Here is a 22,916-nt window from a genome sequence, read left to right as displayed (position 1 = left end):
GGAGCGTGCTACGTGTATTTCAGGGGTTCGCGTGAACTTTTTCACGCGATCGGGCCTGGGGGAGCGGGCTACGTGTATTACAGGGGTTCGCGTGAACTTTTTCACGCGATCGGGCCTGGGGGAGCGTGCTACGTGTATTTCAGGGGTGCGCGGGAAGTTCCACACGCGAATAGCCTGGGCGCGTGTATTTCAGGGGTGCGCGGGAAGTTTTACACGCGAATAGCCTGGGCGCGTGTATTTCGGGGGTGCGCGGGAAGTTTTACACGCGAATAGCCTGGGCGCGTGTATTTCAGGGGTGCGTGGGAATTTTCTCACGCGATTTCAGCAGGGTACGTGTATTTCAGGGCTGCGCGGGAAGTTTTACACGCGAATAGCCTGGGCGCGTGTATTTCAGGGGTGCGCGGGAATTTTCTCACGCGATTTCAGCAGGGTACGTGTATTTCAGGGGTGCGCGGGAAGTTTTACACGCGAATAGCCTGGGCGCGTGTATTTCAGGGCTGCGCGGGAATTTTCTCACGCGATTTCAGCAGGGTACGTGTATTTCAGGGCTGCGCGGGAAGTTTTACACGCGAATAGCCTGGGCGCGTGTATTTCAGGGGTGCGCGGGAATTTTCTCACGCGATTTCAGCAGGGTACGTGTATTTCAGGGGTGCGCGGGAAGTTTTACACGCGAATAGCCTGGGCGCGTGTATTTCAGGGCTGCGCGGGAATTTTCTCACGCGATTTCAGCTGGGTACGTGTATTTCAGGGGTGCGCGGGAAGTTTTACACGCGAATAGCCTGGGCGCGTGTATTTCAGGGGTGCGCGGGAATTTTCTCACGCGATCGGGCCTGGGGGAGCGGGGTAGCACTCACCGTCTGCCTTGCGTGTAGTAGAACGCGTAGCCAACACCAACTGTGAAGTAATAGCGTGTGAACCCCAACGGATGGAAAACACACGCACCGCACGAAAAGCACGTACAGAACATAAAGGCACGCGGGATCTCCAAGCCCTGCCAGGGCAACGCCCGTGCGCAAAACGTCACAGATGCGCTTACGCTGTAAGGGCCTTTGGTCCAATGAAATCGCGTACGCGTGCTGACGCGCTTACGCGCTAAGGGCCTTTCCTCGAATTACACGCTGACGTGCAGATTTTTCACGTGCCAAATCACTCCGTATCAAGCTGGCCACGCGAAAACACATGGAAGACCACGCTCCTGCCCAGAAGGCCGAATTACTGCCCCCCAGTGCCCCGAGCAGCCTCCCACGTGCCATCTGCTGCTGCCTGCCTGCCTGCCTGCCTGCCTGCCTGCTGCCACCGTGCCCTGCCATTTGGTGCCTGCACATCAGCCATCTGCAGGGGTCCAGTTGCTGTGTCCACCCCTGCTGGAACAGTAGACTCCCGACTGGGATACCATCGCTCCACAGCCCAGCCCCAGGACCCAGTTGCCCACCCACGCCTGCCTCGGGGGTCGCCATGTCGGGGCAAGCACCATCTGAGACCAGTGGCGACCCCCAGCCAGAGAGGCAGAGGGCCACCAGCTTCAGTGAGAAGGAAGTTGGTGTCCTGGTGGAGCATGTCCTGGGGCATTATGATGCCCTCTTCGGAAGACCACGCGCCAACAAGGAAGGACGGGAGAGGATCTGGGACGATGTAGTGGTTGCCATCAACGCGGAGGGGGTGGCAACCCGCGACATCAAGCACATCAAGAAGCACTGGGAGGACTTGAGGTCCAGGACCCTCAATAAGGCCCGGCGCCTCGCGGAGGGGGGCCGGGCACGCCTGAGTGACATCCAGATGAGGGTCCTGGAACGCGTAGACCCAGCGCTCCACGCCCAGATCCTTCGGAGGCAGACCCATCTGGAGTTGGCCGGTAAGTGGCCAAGCATTACTGATGGCTAGCGTTAAGGAAACAACAGATGGCTTGGCAACATTCTCTAAAATCAAGAATCCAAAGAATGGGAATTATCAAGGTCTCAACTTCGTTTGGACAAAAAGGACAATAAATCGACAGTGGTCCTTTAACTTTCAATAAAGAATTAACAGAATTTAGACACAGACAGCTGAACCTTAATGTGATCATTAGCACATGGTGCTTAGCATAATGTGAACAGAAAAGATAGATCTGGTGGCTTTAGGAACAAGAGCTCGCTTTGTGTATTCTGTTCAAAGGTTTAGCCATCTCACCCTTTGCTCTGGTGATTGCGTAAAAGCGCACAAGATCGATTGCATGTTTGTGTAATGGTTGACATATTAAGCACAACATTCACAATATAATCTGAAAGTTATTTGAGCAGGTTCAGTTCACAGAGGTCATTCTTTGCATGTCAATCCTAATTGACACCAAGAGCAGGGCCACTTTGTCATAAGTCATTATTTATAGACTGTGAGACTGAATTCTGAGTTAGATATTTTGAAAGACTAATAGTTGGGGCACTGAGACATGTGTCAGTCAAGTGTGCCCGGTCAAATTCTCAATGACATTCCAAATTTAAGGCTGATGGGGTCAAAGCATATATCCTCATACGTTGGGTGGGAGCCTCAAATGCGGCAGCAACGCTATTACCACCGCATTTAAGGGCTGGCACTATCATGAGTCTGGCTGAAAATGAGATTTTTACCTCCAGATTATCGCTCGGGGTAAACATTCCATTTTCGTGCCTTTTCTGGCGCTATTAGGATGGAATGGGGATTTACCAATTTACCGCTACTCGTGATCCGGAGCTCATAGCGCCAGACCGAGTAGCGGTAACGCTATTTGCATTGGTGGTATGCCTGCCCAATTAGCCCCGGGATACTGCCAACCTCGTGATGAGTCTTTTGACAAAATAATTCTCAGTTATTTGTAAAAAGCCCTCCATTAACATTGAAACCTCAAATTGTTAAACCAAGTGCAACAGTAAGAACATGGGCCTCGTTACCCTTGAGCATCATTTTCAGTTTGAACCAAGAAATTACACGTTTATAAATGAGAACCTGGTATTTTCTCAAGATCCCGATAGTAATTGAATGTTAAAACAAATATCACAAATTGTTTCACTGATGCTTTGTACAGCTTGCTATGACGCTGGCAGATTGGGCTGCAGACAACTGGCAACATGTTTTGGATCCTGTTGAAGATGAAGTCTGAGAAGAAAATGAGTTTTCTTGATTTGTACAAGGTACTTATTTTTTCTTAATGGATACATTGTAAGAGTTCATCTCGTTTTTTCACTTTTTATGCTCACAGGTGCAGCACAAAGTTAGACATGGAACTGATTGGGAAATAGTGCTCTTGGGTCTTTTTGTAATGAAAAAGACCCTCATCAATAATACTTTGGAGTCACAATACTTTAGCTCCTATATGGCCGAAACACTGGAGCATTGACAATGTTTTTATTGTGCTAACTATTGTAATATGTTACAAAGAAGTGTTGTGTTGATGAACTGTCAGTATAATATCTTGTCAGTCCATCTGTGACCATTATGTATGAAAAATGTTGATCTATCTGACCTTAAGACATAAGATGTGTGGAATGACATAAAACCTAATAGCCACGTACCCACACAATGTATGAATATGGGAAATAGTGGTCTATTACATGATAACACAACACAATATTGATAGTGTATTTATCTCTGATGTTACGTATTTAATTACAAATAAAAAGTCTACATATGATTTTAAATTTGCAGATCCTGATCTTCACAGAACACATTTTGTGACAATCAGAAGATGGACTCATCTGTACCCACCATTCATGTGACTATGAATATGAGGACCAGTAGACAGGCAACAGACTATAGGGGTCATTCCGAGTCGGGTGGTAGGGGATACCGGCAACCAGTAAGGAGACCAGTGCCAGTAATCCCCTACCGCCCAATTCCGAGGTCCCCTAACGGTGCAAGAATTCAATCAATTGAAGCTTGACTTGTTGTTCCTACAAGAGACTCATTGGCAAAAAGGTAGGGTTCATTCACTGAAATCTCGGACCTTCGACACAATCTATCATGCATTGGATTTAACTGGAAAAAAGGGGTGGTGATTATGGTGGCAAGTAAGCTAGGTATGGTGGTAGACAGTGAAACTAAGGACTCAGAGGGGCGCTATATCTTTTTGGAAGGATTGGTGAAGGGGAGCATATTGACAGTGGGGACTGTTTACTGTCCAAATGAGGGCCAAGCACAGTTCTGGGAGTCGGTAAAGGAGAAGCTTCAATTATTCTTGGAGGCTCTCCTGGTGGTGGGAGGGGACTTCAACATAGTCCTTGACACAACGGCAGATAGGAAGAGAAGGAATGACTCGCCTGCATCCCATACGCTGGTGGCGCAATCTCTGTGTTTTCAACAAATCAATGAAGTCCATGACTCCTATTCGAGAATAGATGACATTCTCTTAGAGGGGAGTCTGAAAAGGCATGGAATCAAGTCAACCACATAGCCACTAGCATGGTCTGACCATGATTTAGTGAGAATCGATATTTGGGACTGGGTGAGGTAGGGACACAAGGGATGGTGGATAGGTAAGGATTTCCTCCTGAAGGATAGGGATGTCGCTCAGGGATTGCTGACCAGTATTCAAGAATATTTCCAAATCAACAACAATGGCGAGGTGGGGATTCCGGGGGTGTGGGAAGCCATTAAAGCAAGGATCGGGGGCATGCTCATAAGAATAGGTGCCCATAAGAAGAGCAAAAGTAGTAAATAGGATGTGGACCTGATGGGCAAAATTGAGGCCTTCCGACTGGGGGAGGGGGGATCTAACACACGGATATCACCTGCAGTGTCAGAAAAACGTAGAAGTAACAAAGCTCAATTGAAGGGCCATTTGCCCTATCAGATGAAAAAAAAGTAGATATTTCTAAAACAAAAATATCATGTTCTTGTTCACGGGGATGAGGTGGGGTTTATAAAGGGGCACCAAGGTCAGATAATGGCAAAACGAAAGAGGCGATGGCTGGAAGGTTTTGAATTAATCTTAAAATCTGGCATTGCTCTGGGCAACCCTCCAGACCATCGTTCTTCACCTGCCAAGCCATCAGAAAAAGAGGAAAAGACCATATGCAAATCAGGCTTCGTTCCACCCTAAAAGGGGCAGGCCAGCCTACACTGCTAGGTCACATCCCTTCTGCACAAAACAAAAAGCATCCCAAAACATATTTCGGCCTTGTAGGCCCTCATCAGTGAGGAGTAGCATGGGTCTCTAGGCCCAGCCGGCACAGGACCCTCATCTGACCAACCTCTCCCACTCAGGACTGCAGGGTCAGATATTGTTCAAGATGATTGATGTTTTCATCATGTCCAGGATCAAGACTTAGACGCATGCTTGGTATCAATCAACTCCGAAAAGGTATTTGACCAGGTGCAATTGGTCTATATGGGAAAAGTGCTGCAGAATATGGAGTTAGGTCACAATTTTCTGCAATGGATCTCATCACTGTACAGAGCCCCAATCACAAGAGTACTGGCTTATGGGGTACTCTCTGCCTCCTTCCTTCTCACTAGATGTATTAGGCAAGGATGCCCCCTCTCTCCCCTGCTATTTGCACTGATGGAGCCTCTCGTGATTGCTATATGAGAGAATCTGGAAATTTGTGGTATCCGATGCAGGGAGGTGATCTTTAAATTATCACTGTTCGTGAATAATATCTTGTCCTACCGGGAAGATGTCCACTATTCCCTCCCTGAAATTTTGGCGCAAATATGTTACTTTGGTTCCTTTTCTGGTAAGCGGCGCAAAATCTAATGACATGTCAATGCATCTCACAGACTCTAGCATACAGAATCAGAAGACCGTCAGATTACCTACTTGGGTATCTCCCTACCAAGACATTTGGACACATTTGGACACATTTGCACGCGTAATTTTGCCCCAATGCTAGAAGTCAAATGATCAGACCTCACTCGCTGGGCTCCCGCACCATTTTGCGGTATGGTAGAATGACCTTGGTGAAGATGAACCTCCTACTATGCCTGTTGTACCTGTTTAAGACCCTCCCGACGAAGCTCCTGGGCTCCTTTTTTGAAAACCTAAACCCCATAGTGCCATAGTGACTAAATTATTTTGGCCGGGGAAGTGACCTGAGGTTAAGAGAACAACCTTGATGCTGCCTAGAGATTTTGGGGGGTTTGGGTTCCCAGAGTTTCAACTTTATTACAAGGCAGCCCAATTTTAGATTCTTATGGAACATATGAGAGTTGACCTAGGTATGTATTGGACGTATTTGGAGGACATGATCACCCACCCTAAAAAAGTCAGGGATCTTTTGTGGTCCCCATTAAAGCTGTCCCTGATAGAGTGAAAACTCACCTGAGATTGGGAGTGTTGTGGTCCCTGCGGAAAAAAGGGGGTATGTATATCAGTCTATATTCCTGACCATCACCAATGAGTCCTTTGTGGGGGGGGCGCCTCTTGATTTGGGTAAATGCGGTTTTTGGGCACACAGAGGCGTGCTCAGACAGGGGACTTCAGAGAGCTGGGCAACTTTTCACTGAAGGGGTGTTTTATGAATTTGAGGTGGTCACCGCAATGGTGGGGCGAGAGACAATCAATGTCTTTGAATACATCCACCTGTAAGAAATTCTAGTAGACCCTAGATGGAACGTTGAGTTGGCACAACCCCTTACAATCTTCTAAAAAACACTTGACAGTGCAGTCACCAGGAAAGGGATACTCTCTAAGCTATACAAGGTTATGGTGTTAGTGTATACTATAGGGAAGAAAAAATACTAAGATATTGCGCTTTGAAGACCGGGACGGACATTTCTGAGGGAACTTGGGAGAAAGTTTATAGGATCATGTTTCATGGCAATCTTTTCACAGCAGCAATGGAGCACAACTTCATAATGCTGCATTGTTGGCATTTAGACCCCGCAAAACTCTCCATAATGTACTGCGGAGTATCTCAGCTATGCCCCAGAGCGTGTTACCAAATAGGCTCCCTGTTTCATATGAGGCACTCATGTCCAGAAATTCATATTCACTGGATCGAGATTCTGAATTGTACAAAGGAACTAGTGCGGGTCCCACTTACGGTCAATCTGCTACAATTATTAATGGTAGTCCCAGCAGGTGACAGGGAAGACTGTCATTTCCCCAGATTGTGGGAGACAATGTTCGATGCAGGAAGACTGGCGCTAGCCCAGGAATGGAAAGGCGAGTCTGTAATATCAAAAGTGGATTGGATGAACAAACTTTAGGACATATACATATTTTTGATTTTTATTTCTTTTTTCTTTTTTTTTAAAGTTGACGGCTATGGTTAATGACGACCTGGGGGCGTTCCATCAGGACTGCGGCAAGTTTATTCTGAAATGTGGCTATAGTAACCTTGTGTATAGTCCTCGATAGGGGTTGAATTGATGTTGCCATCCAAGCATGGGGTGAACCCTCGGTATCCTGGAGCCATGATGCCACTCCCCATTGACGTGTTTAGACAAAGGATATTGTTCTACATGGTGGCACTTGGAATGCCATTCAAGTAGGCAAGTCGTCCCCAAAGGGGTGTAGCAATCATTTCAAACCTTTGTTTATCTTCTTTGATGATGCAAATAGCTAAACGATCAGAAGTGTAACATTTGAATGGTAGGGTGGGATGGGAGGGGGCGGGTGTGGAGGGGAGGTTTGTTTAAACTGGTGTGTAATCTGGACACTGTAATATGTTCTGAACCTTTAAGAAGAAATCTCAATAAAAATGGAAGTTTTAAAAACACTGGCTGTATTCAATCAGATGGTTTTGAGGTGGCTAGGCAAACATGATTGGTTGTTGGCTTTGTTGTGAGTGACAAAAGCAGCAACATTGTGTGTGTAGGAAAGAGTGGGATTACAACCAGGTGTCCTGTGTTGCAAACTGCTGGGATCTCATAGTAAAGGACACAGGGGTTCACAATGTAATGGCCACATGATACGCAATATATGGGCATTTAAGACAATCTATTAAAGCCCAGAAGATGTTGAGAAGATTGCAAACCATTATTGGACTTCGAAAGGCAGCCAAACAGAGCTAGCCCTTGGCGACTTCTCAGTTAGTTCAAACTAATGGTTGTTGTTAAGCAGAAAAATTTCCGAAAGAGTGTGGCTGCCATACTTAGTAATTAGTATAGAAAAAGGGTTCATTGGGAATAGTTCTCAATGCGCCAACCATTGTAGTGAAAAAAAAAAAAAATAGAAATGCTATGCTGGTGAGTCGAATAATAAAACAACAGGCTTACACAAACTAAGGTTATTTAAGAGCTGGTGCTCTTATTAGTAGTTTTTATTCTTGATATGCTGGTGTTACTTCACAGCTTAATCCTTTCAAGTACTTAAAGTCCAACTTAGTTGGGTAATGCCATATAAAGTCAATTTTCCATATTAGTGTTGCTTCACACTTTTAATTGGTTAGATTAGTTCAATTGTTAATTCTTCTCAAGATCAATTTTCCAAATTAGTGTTGCTTCACCCTTATAACTGGTTTGTTTCTGCTGCTGACTCTCTTAAGATCCTCAGAAGACATTCCATCTCATTGTCCTCGGTCACTTGAATAAATCCTTGCGACTAAAAGCCTGTGTGCAGCATAGAAATGTTTGACAATAGCATATTTAGGGGCCCTTGGTTAAATTGTGCCACAAATAATGTTTTTTTGTAATGTGTCTATCTTTCCTATCTCCCTGGCATGCTTTTCAGGATGTTTGTTTGCATGTATGAGGTAACGAGTGCCCAGAGTACGGGATGTCATGTGAGTGCGCTGCTTTCCCTGCACTACTCTAAATTCTTTAATACACAGTTATGAATCCTCCCAATTGTATGTATTTTGCCGACCTCTGAAGCCTGAGAAGTAGATTGAGGCAGGTTTCACATGTGGCCAACTTTGCATCAGATTTGTAGATGGACTGGCCTGCTGTTAAATCTCAGTTACCAATTTTATGGTATCCACTACAGAGTGTAATTTGCTTTCTGGCTTTGAGAACATCATGTAATTGCTCATTTCACTATAGCCAGCGAAACAGCTATAGCCGCTAGCATAGCTCAGTGAGTTGAGTGCTCGCTGCTGTGATGTGTGTGTTTCAGGTTGGAATCCTGGCAGGGTCAACCAAGCCTTTCATTCTTCTGAGGTTAATAAATGAGTACCAACACAGGTTGGGTGATATTCTATGTATATTTGTTCTATATGAGACGCTTAAGCGTAACTGCTATATAATAACACTTCATTATCATTTGGCCTTTGTCTATACGCACTGATATTAATAGTACATATGGGGATCAATTATTGTATGAAATGTATATCACATTATAGCTATATCGTAACCATATATTTCGTAGTGTACTTAGGAACAATGCTATGTGATGCTACTTCCTGTTTTGTCAAGGGGTGAAAGGTTGTGTTCCATTGCTTTCTGTGATGTCACTTTGGGGGTGGGGTCAAATGACATCACTTCCTGTGATGTCATCAGAGGTCAGGGGTTGTGTGATGTCAATTCCGCTACCCCTGGCATTTTGGTGAAGTGAAGTCCCTGGATACAACCACAGTTCTCATGCAATCTAATTCCTAAATAGTCAAAGAATAGAGCCTGTTCCAATTTACAATTACCCACATAGATATTCAGTTCACTATACTTTGAGAACTGTGTTCTAAAGTCCATGGTCTTTGTTTTTCATATATTTCTTTGTAATTCAAGGGATTTAGCTTTCTTAAGAAATAGATTCAGATTTGCTTGTAAACCTTGGGGTTCTGGGAGGAGGGGGGGTTGGTGAATAGAATCAGAGCATCATCAGCATAAAATAGAGCAGGATAATTATCCTGCAACATCTGAGGGCAATTCATACACTTGTGCACCACCACCTTAACTATTTCTTCAAGGTGTATACTAAAAAGTGGGCAAGAACATCTCCTTGCCTTACCCCCTTCACTACACCGAAGAGAGCAGCTAGTTCTCCAGCTAATGTACAACTGCCTTGTTCTCAGAATATAGAGACTGTATAGCAGAGATCTTTTTTGTGGGAGCGCCACTGTCCATTAAAATCCGCCAGAGGGACACTTGTAAGACACTTTCAAACGCTGACCTGAGATCCGCAAATACAATATACCACTTCATCTTGAAAAGCACAGTGCACTTCTGAATCAACAGGAACGGCCGAAAAGTTTGATCGACAGTGCTATTATGTTTGAGGAACCCCGCCTGGAGGTCATCAATAATATTATTTTCATCAACCCAAATCTGTTGATGCATCAAGGTTGTTTTTACAAATTCTTTCCCCACACTATCTAACAGAGAAATGGGCTATTAGTTAGCTTTGACATCCATGCCCGCTTTTTTAGATACGTATAATATTTGCATGTCGCCAGGAGGCTCATCTTTGTAGCAGTCTAAGGGAATGATATCTTTCCCAGATGCTATTCTACTTTTAAGGGTCACAATAACCCTCTGTACTTCCTCTCCCTTGAACACAAGAGTCTCTTCCCCGGGAGTACCATCTCAGTTTAACAACAATGGAGTGCCTTGGGTTTCTCCCATGTCTCCATACAGATTAGAAAATTGTTGCAATAAGGCATCTGCTGGTAAACAGCATAAGAGAGATGAATCCCCATTTAAACTTTTGCCTGCTATCAATTTCCAATAGGAGGTAAAATCCCCTTCTTCATATGCCTTCAATACCTCCTCCAATTATTTACAACAAAATCTTTCTTTTTCCTCGCAATTTGGGACCTGTAATTAGATCTATATCGACAGAGTTGGATCTTATCCACGGCCCCAGCTAGACCCAAACATTGCACTATTTGGCTTTTCGCCTCTCGACAGGCCTTGTCATACCAGCCTGGCTTTATTATCACATGCCCTTTAACTCTAGGCCCTGCACAAGTCAAATGTGGGACTACATTCTCTTTCAGCTTAACTTCAGACGGTAACTCTAGGCCAGAGACACTGTCTGAACAGTGAACTTCAAGATTTTCCAGAATTGCTTCATATATAACTGGTTTTGTTCCTTGTTCTACCACTCTTGTCCATTTCACCACTTTACGAGCATAGCCTGTAAGAGCTATGGGTTCCACCAGATCTAAAGATTCAGCGGATACTAGAGCAACCTTGTTGACTTTAAAAATAACAATCAGAGGTTTATGATCACTTTCAATCCTTTCTTGGATCCCAAACGTGCTTACCCTGGCCCAATCCTTTGCTAAGATCATAATATAATCAATGAGGGTGCTCCCATTATTCCAAGTAAATTGTACTTTAGCAGGCTGATCATCTACAAACCAGCAATAACAAGCTCTCAGTTCCAAAAGCTCTCAGTTCCATATTATATCAAATATGAGCTGTATCAATGGCACAGTGATGAACCCTCCTTAGGGGTACTGCTACCAGGGAAGGGAGTTCCCATGCATTGTCCTGGTCTTCCCACAATCCCTTCAGTTCCCTTATGGGTTCGATTTGTAAGTTTAGATCACCTGTCACAATTAAATAAGTCTTCCTATGATTGGAGACCAACATAAATAAATATGTTTTTATCTGCGGTCTCATCAGGAAACCATACATTGCATTTGTCACATAAAGGACCCTAGGCCCCTCAGGATCATATGTCCTCTGTCGCCTGCGTAAGACTAAGTCTGTATTAGTGAGTTCCATTGGGTGGTGGCAGCATTTTGAGATTCTAGGACTTACTTATAGAGCAAAAATGGGGTCTGGTTGTGACCAAATATAAGCAAACTTTGGCCAGCTGTTGAATGGTGTTTTGGATTCAACCATGGATCCACACAGGTGGAAGGCTAGCCAACTTGAAAGGGTGACCCCAGGGGATGGGGACAGCCATCCATCCATGATGGTGGCCCCATACGCAGTATAAAGATTATGGGCCTCATTACACGGTAGGAGGTAACCATGGCGCTATTAGCGCCATGGCTACCCCCTACCGCCTTCTGTGTCCGGGTAGGCGGTATGGGCACTCACCGGGTCATTCCGATCCTGGAGGACCCGGTAAGTCCCCATGCCATTTACCATTCCCCATTCTCATTCGAGCCCCCATAGGCCCAATGGGAATGGGGAAGGAGCAAATAACGGTACCGCTATTAGCTCTGAAGTCCCTCAGCGGGTCCCGTCCTTAACGTGTGGTCTGACCACACGTTAAGGACGGGACCTGCTGAGGGACCTCGTAGTAGGGTGGTAAGGGATTACCGGCACTGGTGCCCTTACTTGTGCCGGTAATCCCTTACCGCCTACCGTGTAATGAGGCCCTATGTCCTGTGTCCCTAACCTATCCATTGCTTTGATGCAGAAAGTCCACTAAACTATCAGACCCCTGTTGTGGCCGAAGAATTAAATTACATGTTTTCAAAGGGGTACTAGACAATGCTGGATGATCCACTCAAGGACCTGTAGTAACAATCATACATGAACTATGTATTGACTATAAGGAAAACAATCCACTAGAAAGAAAGAATCTTATGAGCACTGCTCATGGATTCTACAACAGGCCGTGTACACTATAGTCTGCAGTATACCCAGGGTTTGGGGAGACAGGCTTGTCAATGCAGAGAGGCTTGAGACACAGCCTTGAGGTGGCATCAGGGAATTAAGAGTCCAAGGAAAATGGCTGACTAATTCCAAGATTGTGGGCAGACACTTTCTAACCTTGGCATGCAGAACCGTGGTGCTGTCTGCTGAGCATGTCAGACCACCAGAAGGAATTGTAACTTACTCTGGCTTCAACCGGTCTCCAAACCTACCTCAGTTGAACAAATAGCTAATACCATTCTCCTTCTCACATGACATGACACCACCTGCATTAGAACATATATATTGTTTGAAACAGTGGCTAGGAGTGATAATTATAAATTGGAATACTGAAGTGCAAAAGTTAGAGTGAGCGGAATAGAGTGTTGTGGAGAGCAGAGAATAACGAGAGAGAGTGAAGGCGAGGGGGAATGGAGAAGAAGAGAGTATAGAGGAGTTGGAAAGGAGAAGGAGAGAGAGTGGAGTTGAGAATAAGGCAGGCAGGAGAGAGATGAGGAGGAGAGGAACAATAGGGAAAGCATGAGGTCAAAAGGCAGATGAGGTAGCAGAAAGGCGAATGAGAGGATAATGAGGGAGTGTGGTGAGGAGGAAGAGACAGAGATTTTAAGCAGGAGGTTGGAGTGAAGAGAAGGAGCAGGGGTACAGAGGTATGAATTTCAGATGAACAAGGAAGAGACATAGGCAATGCAACACTCAGACACCAAATGAGAGGTGGAATATCAGAGAAAAGGGGAAGGGAAGAATTAGGAGATAAATCAAGAGGAAGTAGAGAAAGAAGAGGTAAAGAAACAAGTAGGAAGAGGGAGAGATAGAGAGAGGGAGATGTACCAAGGTAAGGAAGAAGCAGGTGCATTTCTCAGAGAGGAGCAAAACACACTGCAAAAGGTAAAGTTTTTGAAGCACTCCACAGCATGGACTATAATGGGGTTCATGAAAGTAGTGGAGGAGGGGCCACAATAACGGCTAAATATAAGAACTAGAGAACTTTGCACAGAACTCCTGTAGATTTCATCTGGAGAGGAAAGCTGATTTTACCCTTGAGTTCAACGGTCTGTATATTGTCTGACAACAGAAATCTGCCAAAAGACTGTTGAGTACCAGGTGGGAGTACATGTTAGAGCTGTACATGAAGACAAAAGTGTGCCCCTGACGATGCCAGGCACAACCAAGAAATGTATCGAATCCCAGAGACTGTGAGTGCCAGTTTTACCAGACAAGAGTTGGTCATGTAATTTGGAAGAGAGAGAAAGACTAGGGACCACAGTCCTAGGACACATTTAAGGGGAGAACAAAGTCTTGGTTGTGTGGTCTGAAGCCCCATTCTCCTGGCTCTTGTGAAACCTAAACCCTACTGTGTGCAACCAAATCAAAAACAATAGTAAACCTATATTTGGACTAAAGCCATCTGTTCATACTTTAGCTGTGACAAATTGTTAGGCAGAATTAGATGCAGTACCCTTTGGGAACACTGCACACAATTAAGACTACAAGTGTAAGCACAATTTCACCCTTAGTACAAGCCTGTACTACACAGTTATGTGGTAGCAGTGGCTGAGCAGCCAGACTTATCTGAAGAGTAATGTGAGCAGTCCAAGAGGTTACACAAAGGACTTGCAATCACAGTAGTTCAAACAAACACCATTCAAGGTTTCATGGTAAAAGAATATACATTTATTTAAAAAATCATTTGGAAAACATACCACTAGTAAGAAAACAGCTCAATATCACACACTAATATAGTACAGTACACAAACAATATGTTCCTGAACAAGTTAAGCTCCCTTGAAGTGGGAGCAAAATGGTACTTCAGTTACTTTCAAAAGGGGTAGAAAGACAAGGTTAAAAGAAGTTAAAGCACAATTACTTTCATAGGCAGGGCAAATAGTTTCAGTTCACTACAACCAGCAATTCAATTCAATAGGCATGGGCCAAAGTCAATGGTTCAGAGTCTTGGATAGGATAGCACAGTTCTGGCAGTAAACTGTTAAGTCTTTGCCAATGTTCGAGGAAGTAGCTTGCCAGAAAAAGAGTTATATATCAGTTTAGGAAAGAATGAGGCCCAAAGTTGGGAAAGTTTCACAAACTTTCACCGCAGCGGAAACAAGTTGCACACCGCGTTTTCACAGTGCCTTAGGTATGAAGAAAAGCTTTAGCTGAGGCGGTTGTTCCTGGCAGTTCCTGCAGATCTCGCTGTTCCTGAGCTTCAGTCGTGGGGACCAAAAAGAGGACGTCAGGAGGTTCCTGCCTTGCCCAGGGAAGAGGCCACAAGCTTGGCTAAGCGTCGGTTTAAGGTGTCAGTGCCTTAAAGCCCACAAACTGGTATCCTTCTCACTGGCGATCTGGTTTTTAACAGCACTCTGAAGAATATTTGACCAGTATGGAGACGGTGTCCAGGCGGCTTATGAGTTGGTTGTTCCCACCAGCTCAAGGGAAGAAGTTGTCCTTGAAGGTGCTTCTCTGTTGATGGATTTTCATGCAATTTGGACCTGCAGCAGGGCTTCACCGGCAAACCAATAGTCCAGGAGTTGAAGCAGTCATCTTCCTTCAGCTCGTCTTCGGTTCTTTCGTTCCAGTGGTCGACTCTGCCTTCCAGTCCTGGAGAATGGCCTTTTAAACAGTTTTCTCCCATTCATCCCAGCCTAGCTGCCACTCACCCAGCAAGGTGGCTGTCCTTGCCGGACAGTCAGCCAGCCAATCACGCCAGAGTGCATTCAGGTCTCCTAGGAGACTAAGCACAGGGAGTTTCGGGCACCTCCCTCACATCCTGTCCACCCCAGACACTCAGGCACCAGAGGAGGGCTTCAGCACTGAAGCCCACCAAAGGGCATCAAATAAAGGGACCAAACCTGGTTTAGCGCGCAGAGTTAAACACAAGAAGGAACTTTCCTAAAAGAAATGGCTAAAAAAGATGACCAGAGTCTGTTTTTACCGAGGGGTCATGGCAGCCAAATTGAAAAACATGGCTGACCCGATTTTTAGCTACACGTGTTCGCGGTCGGGAAAAATCATGGTAGTTTGTTCTGAAACCACTGCCACCAGCCATTTCAAGAGGAAAGGGTAACATCAGACTGTTACATGAGTGTTTTGACACAGGGGATGCTAAGCAACCCCTTCAGCACTCTATAGGAAGATGTGTGCTGGGTCTATGAATTTAAAAGGACTAGTAAAGTCAATTTAACTTTGCACGCTCTTGGAGACGGTAGTCAATCCCAGAAAAGTTATTTAAACCTTGGGGGGTCTGAAAGACACCCCTGTGCCACTGCACCGAAGGTGCTGTGTGACACTCAAGAAAAAGCTGAAATCAGAAAATGTTGAATTATACATTTTAAAATGTTAATACTGTTTTTTCTATTGTGATGTTTTAAGGGAAATTTTGTAATGTGATGTATTATTGTGAAATTGTATATGTGGATAATTTTATGTAGATGCATCTTTTTATACACTTGTATTTGATATGTTTTGTGAAGGTTTTAATAACCAAATACAAATAAAAAATAAAAAAAGATGATGCTAATGGATTTTGTCTAAATACACCATATCCAAGGAACATAAAAGTAAAACACACATCAAAATGCATGAAATAGTGGGAAAAAAAGGCTCACACTCTTTTCTGGTAATACTTAAAATCCTAGAAATCCAGCAAAGTTGCTCAGGGTCTCAAAAGGAAAGGGAAATTAGCACATTCTTGAGAATTCTCCCTAACACATATGGTGATAGAAAAGGGACTACAAATCTTCAGACACTAGCGTCCAACCAGCCTAGTCAACCTGCAGTAGAGCACTGGGTTATTGGGTTAAATCACCCCCATTTACAGTTCTTACGACAGGTGAAAGGGATGAGTCTACAGAAATATTAAATATTCAGAAGGCAGTGCTAATCTGGTTCAGTTCCTGAGTGCCTGCCTCTCTGTCGACATCAAGTCAGAATGGTCTCTGCCTTCTCCAAGTCTTAGGACAAAGAGCTTCCCTTAGCTGCAGATGAGGAGCCAGACAATAATGAGCCAATCCTTGAAGAAGGAGGCTGCTGCAGTCTGACAAACCCTGGAAGTTCACCTTTGTTGGGAAGAGCAATACCTCCTGGGGGTCAAGCCAACACTTCGGGTTTGAACCAGAAGTCAACCATCTTGCCAAGCATTTTAAGCTGTCTTCCAAGGGCATATAAGTCATTTAGCTGACCACACCTCTGAAATACCTCACACAGCTCTTCTTCTAACACCTACTTCAACCTTTGGACAGGGGAGAGAGGGAACATAGCATGTAACCCATCAATGAGATTTCTCTTGAAGGCTGCTGTAAGAACAGTCAGAATAAACATTTGAGCATGATTAGGGACTGACAGAAGTAGTAACTCCCTTATGGAATTAAGAGCCTGCAGAACAAATGAACCAAGAGATTGACTTTGGGGAAACTATAAGAGACCCCCATTTTGGAACAATTCTGAAATTCATAACACTCTGTATGCAGTGGACAGTGAAATATCTGCAATGACCCACCCAGAATCAGGCCATCGAGACAGCTAACAATCACTAGAGGATATATCAAATGTACCCAACCAGAGGATTTCACCAAAAAGTGACATGGTCTTGGAATCCAGAATATAGAGCCTAAGTCCCTTTCAACGCTTGGGGCTGGTCTGAAACCAACAATACCGTGGATACCTATGTAGGTCCCTGAGTGAACACAGAAGATGTAGCAAGGAGGCTTTCACCCACATTAATGGTATGACCAATTTGGCAAGTGTTAATTCCATATCCCAGGCTTATTCCACCGGATCACTAACAGTGGCAGACACTCCCAACACCCAGACGAAGTCCCTGTGGAAATACTTTAATTTGATATGTGATTCTTACACAAAGAGTGAAGAGTATTATGTGCCAGTGGTCTCCAACATCATTATTATTCGATTACGGAAGCACACACACTTTCATCTGGGTGGACATCATTTCACCAGATTTTCATGGCGAATCAGTTTGTCCATATAACTTGAATCCATGGAGATCAGACAGTATACAAGGGATACCCAGATTCCCCATTCCCTCCCTTGCATTGTTTGTAGAAAGCCCACTAAATCATTGAAGCCTATTTACAAGCTATGTATTAACCGGAATTAAACTTAAATGCTAAGGAGATATAAGCTTGCAAGCACAGTTCATTGATAATGCTATGGGCACCGTTCATCCCAGTTTCCGGAGCCCTGCAGATGTCCAGACGAAACCAGGCTGCCTTTCACAAAGAGACAGAAGAGATAATGGGCAGTCTTATTCCAAGGTAGGAGACAGCTGATTTCTGTCCTTAGCACACTGTTCCATGGGTGTGTCCAACAAGCATGTCAGATGGCATGGGGAATATATTGTTGATGCTGCTCTCCCACATAGATGTGTCTAAGAGCGTACAGCGGAAGTTCAGGTGAGTCAGAGAGTTTAGATCAGAACATGGCAGAGTTGCAAGAAGTGCAGGCGAAGGAGAGCGTGGAAAGGAGCAGAGAAGGAGAAGGTTTGAAGAGGAGTAGGAGAGTGGGAAGAGGGAGTTGAGCACAGAAGGGGAGTAGGAGAGAGAGCGGAGAGTAGAAGGAGAGGAAAGGTGAGACAGTGGAAATGAAGAGGTCGTGAGTGAGAAGAGTGAGAGCAGAGAGGCAGTGGAGAGGAAATTGAGTGGGGGAGGGGAGGCTAAAAAGAAGAGTAGAAAGGAAAGAACAATATGGAGGAGAAGGCACATCTGAGAAACAAGAAAGGGAAGCAGGTTGTGAAGTAATCAAAGGAGAGAAGATGGAGGAATATAAGATAAAAGGAAGTAGTGTTGTCAAAAGAAAGAAAAGAAAGGAGATCACAAGTAATACATGGGGAAAGGGAGCAATAGAGAGAAGGAGACAGGCCTGGATCAGGAGGGAGGTGAAGCTCTCAGAGAGGATAGATTAAAAAACCTAGGAAGAAGGCAACAACAGTGAAGTCCTTTACGACCTGGGCCATGTGATGAATCTGATGCTGTCCTACTTTGTGGCCAGTGGAAGGCAGCTGCTATTTGATCCTGACCCGGGCGGCAGCTATATGAGGGAGGATCACTTCCAGGAGCGGTGATGGTATCAGCGGGTGAGACACGGTATCCTCATTTACACTTGCAGGACAAATCTCCCATTTTCAACATTTTAATGGCCTATTGTAATACCTCCCTTTTAGTATTGAATCCCTTTTGTTATGGACTCAACCCTCAAACATGGACTTGCCTTGTACATCCGCTAAGACCATCTGTCATTAATCCATGCACCAGTCCTCCATGAATGACTTGTCATCAAAACCCATTATGACTGTTCATCCAAAGTTTTCATGCAAGTTGCTGTAAAGGCACTACTGTGCCCATAAACACCACAACAATGCAATGAGGAATAGGAGTAGAGAAGTGCAGAGCAAGAGAAGCCCTGAGCACAGGCAGTGCTCTAATTGCTGCGAGCACACATCTGTGCCCGGGACATTTAAATCAGAACCGCACGAAACTCAGAGAGACTGCTGGTGGGAGGGGACTGCATCTTTCTGTGTGATAGACGGGCTGGAAGAAGGTTGTGGAGCCAACCAGCTCAGAAGTAGAAGGCTGCACAGAGCAGTTAACACATGCCAGGAATGCCAGAAACCAGTGCAAAGCTTCTGGTTGTTCACCAGTGTTGGAGAGCAGCAGTTTACCTACCTGAGACCCAAGCGAAGCAGACAAGCCCTGTTGCAGATGCGGGAAGCAGGGACACAGAAAGGGAATGGTCTCAAGGAAGAAAGCACCTGAAACTATCACCTGCAGCCTGCAAGAGGAATAAGGAATCTTGTGAAGAGCTGGTGAGTCCACGCTGGGACAGAGGGAACCCTGAGGCGTATTGGCAGCCATGCCAAATTCAAATAATTAAACATAATGGAACTGAGAAACAAAGAGAGCCATTTACAAAACCAGGGAGAGAAAGAGTGAACGTCCATCTTCTAAAGAAGGGCACTTTGAACTGTATGAGTATGTGCTGCATATGCATGTAAGAAACACTAATGAAGTGTGCTGGCCAAAAAGGCAATCACAAGGGGGTGATCACAAAAAGGCCTGGCAGGAGAGTAGACCAAGCAGTTACAAGTGTGTGCTTTCAAGAAGTCCTGGTAGGAGAGTAAACCAGGCAATTCCAAGAGTGGTATTCCAGGAAGCCTGGCAAGAGAGTATACCAGGCAGGTGTGAGTGAACAAAGGAAGTCCTGATAGGGAAACATACCAGACAATCACAATTTGAGGAGCATTTAGGAATAAGGAAAAAGGCATTATCGGTCCAAGGGACTGGGGGAGCAAAAACCTGTCAGGTGAATACACCAGGTTTCCTGGCAAAACAAAGACCAAACAAAGTTGTTGTGATTTTGTTATTGATCAAAAGGTACAACTAAAGAAGAAAAGAAAATGTGGCAGGGGAGTGTACCTGATATCTCGAGAACATAAAACTAAAAAGCCAAACTGTTTATGAACTACTTTGGGGTAAACTAAATAAGTGACAGAGAAGTCCTGAGAAGGAAAGATCAGGGCTACCCAATGACCACATAATTCAGAGGAGAAGAACAAGGAGCCTATCTCTAAAATAGAGGTTTCAAACCCTATTAGACTTTTACTGTCAACATCCAGATACGTAATTATGTTCTGTTTGGAAGGTCCTGTGTAAGAAAGAAAAGTCTTAAGTTGACACCAATATCCAAATGGGTGAGAGGAAACAAGAGGAATAGAACAAACCTCCAGAGCAAAGATACCTACAGAGTTTCTGTATTGGAATAGAATTGGTATATAGCAAGTGGACACCCAAAATGTGCTATTTTTTAATTCAAAGGACAGTGAAGCTGAATCCAGGGGCAAGGAGCCATACACTTGTGAGATTTTTTGTTGGAGTTACCTATTTCTTTACCCGTTTGAACATTTCTAGAACACTGAAAGCCAAAAGCATTATCCTTTTCACGTTAGAGTTAATTTCTTTAGAATGTGATGGTCATAATAGTACATTCAACACAGAAAGGTTTTGTTTTGGGCAGTCTGACACTGACAGTTCCTTAGTTTTGAGTTTAGGTAGGGAAACACCTCTAGTGCTGGGACAGCCAGGCATTTGCCCAACACCTTTTTTTGGATCAATACAAGTCTTTAGCCAAAACGACATCCAGCCTGTGTCTGTGTTTCATTCCTGACTCTTCGCAGACAGCTACAAGAAGGGTCCTGAATTTATGTAGGAGGGGCTAGACAAAAGGCTAAACATAAGGACCAGAGAGCCAAGCACAGGCCGGTTGTGGGTCTGATCAAGATGGTAAAGCTTAATTAAGCCTAGTGTCTACCTGCTTCTATATTTCCTAATATCAGAACTCTGTCAGAAGGTAGCAGGTGGCTTACGAGAGTTGCCATCATAGGAGCCCGCCTGCAACTTCCACCATGATGCTCATTCTCTTGGAACTGGACCTGACTAGACTGCATCAATCCTTGGTTTCAGCTTATTTTCTTACTGAATCACCTTGAACAACTGATCGAGCCATGCCACCAGACACTAGAACCCTGGGAAACCACTGCCATTATACTCTGACTTTCACCAATCCCATTGGTGACTAGCAAACGACATTAGCTGCCAGAGAAACAATAGTCCACTCAGCTCATCCTCTGAAGGTTGTCCAAGGGATCCCCAATACACTCATTTAGCACACACATTAAATAAGAGTTATCCAAATGTTTCTTGAATTTCTTCCCCAGTAAATCGGCTAATTCATAGATGTGATTGCATGTTCCTTTACGCAATGTAATATTGTCTAATACTGTGTAACCTAACGTTATCACTCAACCAATGTTTCCTTTCAAAAGAGAAAGAGACCACCAGAGCACTATTCTTCCTAGACTTGGTAAGGTAAAGCTGGCTTCAACATATTGGGCTGGTAGTGTGTCCTCTTAACTGATGTTCATGTTTCATATCCTTACCCTTGCTTATTACATGTATTTGTTATGTTGTATGTCTCTCCAAAGCCAGTGATGGGCAGTAATTCTTCAGCAGTCCCTCTATGTGTCCTTGTCCCAGTCTTATGTTGATGATGTAGTAATATAGATGGTCCATGGCCAAGTGGTGAACCAGGTGTATCACTGTTTTTAGGGGATCTTGACAGCAGCATATTATAATATTCAATTTACCGTGCAATATCCCTGATGAACAATTGTGGCTGGAGATCTCTCTTTAAATAAATTGCACTTGGAAAATAGTGTGCATTTGTCACTGAACTCAATGTGCAATGCCTTTAGCACTTATTTGAAATAAACCATCAATCATCAATTGTATCCCTTATACTAATTGTGTTCAGACTGTAGGAGATTGTAGCAAACTTGAGAGATTTGTCAAGCAAGCCAGTGTCAGGAAGTTGACGTTTCAAAGAAATGTTGTCACGTTCAGGGAGAAAAATAACACAAACACTTAGATACGAGTTCCTAAGAAAGTTTATCCTGTGGTTTAGCACATCAAGCAGGCTTCTCGATTCCGAAGGCTTTAAAACACTGGCTTCTCTCAAGTTTAGATACCACTAGCACAAACACCACCCTTTCTTACAGTGACGAGAAGCCGATGATATGGAGAGGCATGTACATATATATTAGGTTCCACAGGATTCCTTTATATTCAGCTTATTTGATGATTTAGTTACATCCGAATGATCATGTCTAAAAAAAAGAGCTGTACATCAGAAAATCAGTGGTGATTTTTTTAAATCGAAATCCAATAATTCCTTACTCAGATCCGTCTATGATAAAAAAAAGTGGTCGTCTACGCATCTTGTAAAGAAATTAATATGTTTATTCTGAGGATTTGTCACCCACCCCATCCGCAATCTTTCTACCTCCTTTTACAGATGCGCTGATAGAGTGTGGAATGATCGAGTGATTAGCGCGTGCTCAATAGATCCATCTCCGCCCTATTGCAATTGCTGGTGAGAGCAACTTTCTGCCACTGTTATGCATGCAGTGCTTCTGAAGGTTTGCCCTGTCCAAGTCTCCATTGACCGAAGTGATAAATACTCTTTTGGCAATGTTAGAATTAGGTGTCATCAGGGGTGCTGCTAGGTCTGGAAAGGATGCTGGGCTATGCTGATGCCAGACAATCGGTACTCAGGGCTAGCTAGCCTTTTGGAAGGAGCACCTGAGCTTCTATCTGGAGCTATAACCAAAAGACCCGGGGCTAGAGCCCCCTTTTCCACACCTAGCAGAACCTCTGGGTGTCATAATTACTGTAGCCCACAGACCTGGATTGGGAGCCGCATTGTGCCTTTTTAAGGATGATTGGTCATCAGTTCTGGGTCTGTGCAGTCTGCATGTGTTCCCCCACACGAATGCCTAGTGCATGCCGATGGATTTCTGTAGAACCCTAATCCATGCCAATGCAGCCAGCATCCTCTGAATGAACGGTCCTCATCCCTACATGGGCGCAGGGAATGGTTTTGCGAGTTGTAGTAGTGTAAAGGGA

This window comes from Ambystoma mexicanum, chromosome 10 (assembly GCF_040938575.1).
Source record: "Ambystoma mexicanum isolate Mex_15411 chromosome 10, UKY_AmexF1_1, whole genome shotgun sequence".
Classification (NCBI taxonomy): domain Eukaryota; kingdom Metazoa; phylum Chordata; class Amphibia; order Caudata; family Ambystomatidae; genus Ambystoma; species Ambystoma mexicanum.
The sequence above is the reverse complement of the archived record's forward strand: the minus strand, read 5'-3'. Positions refer to the sequence as shown.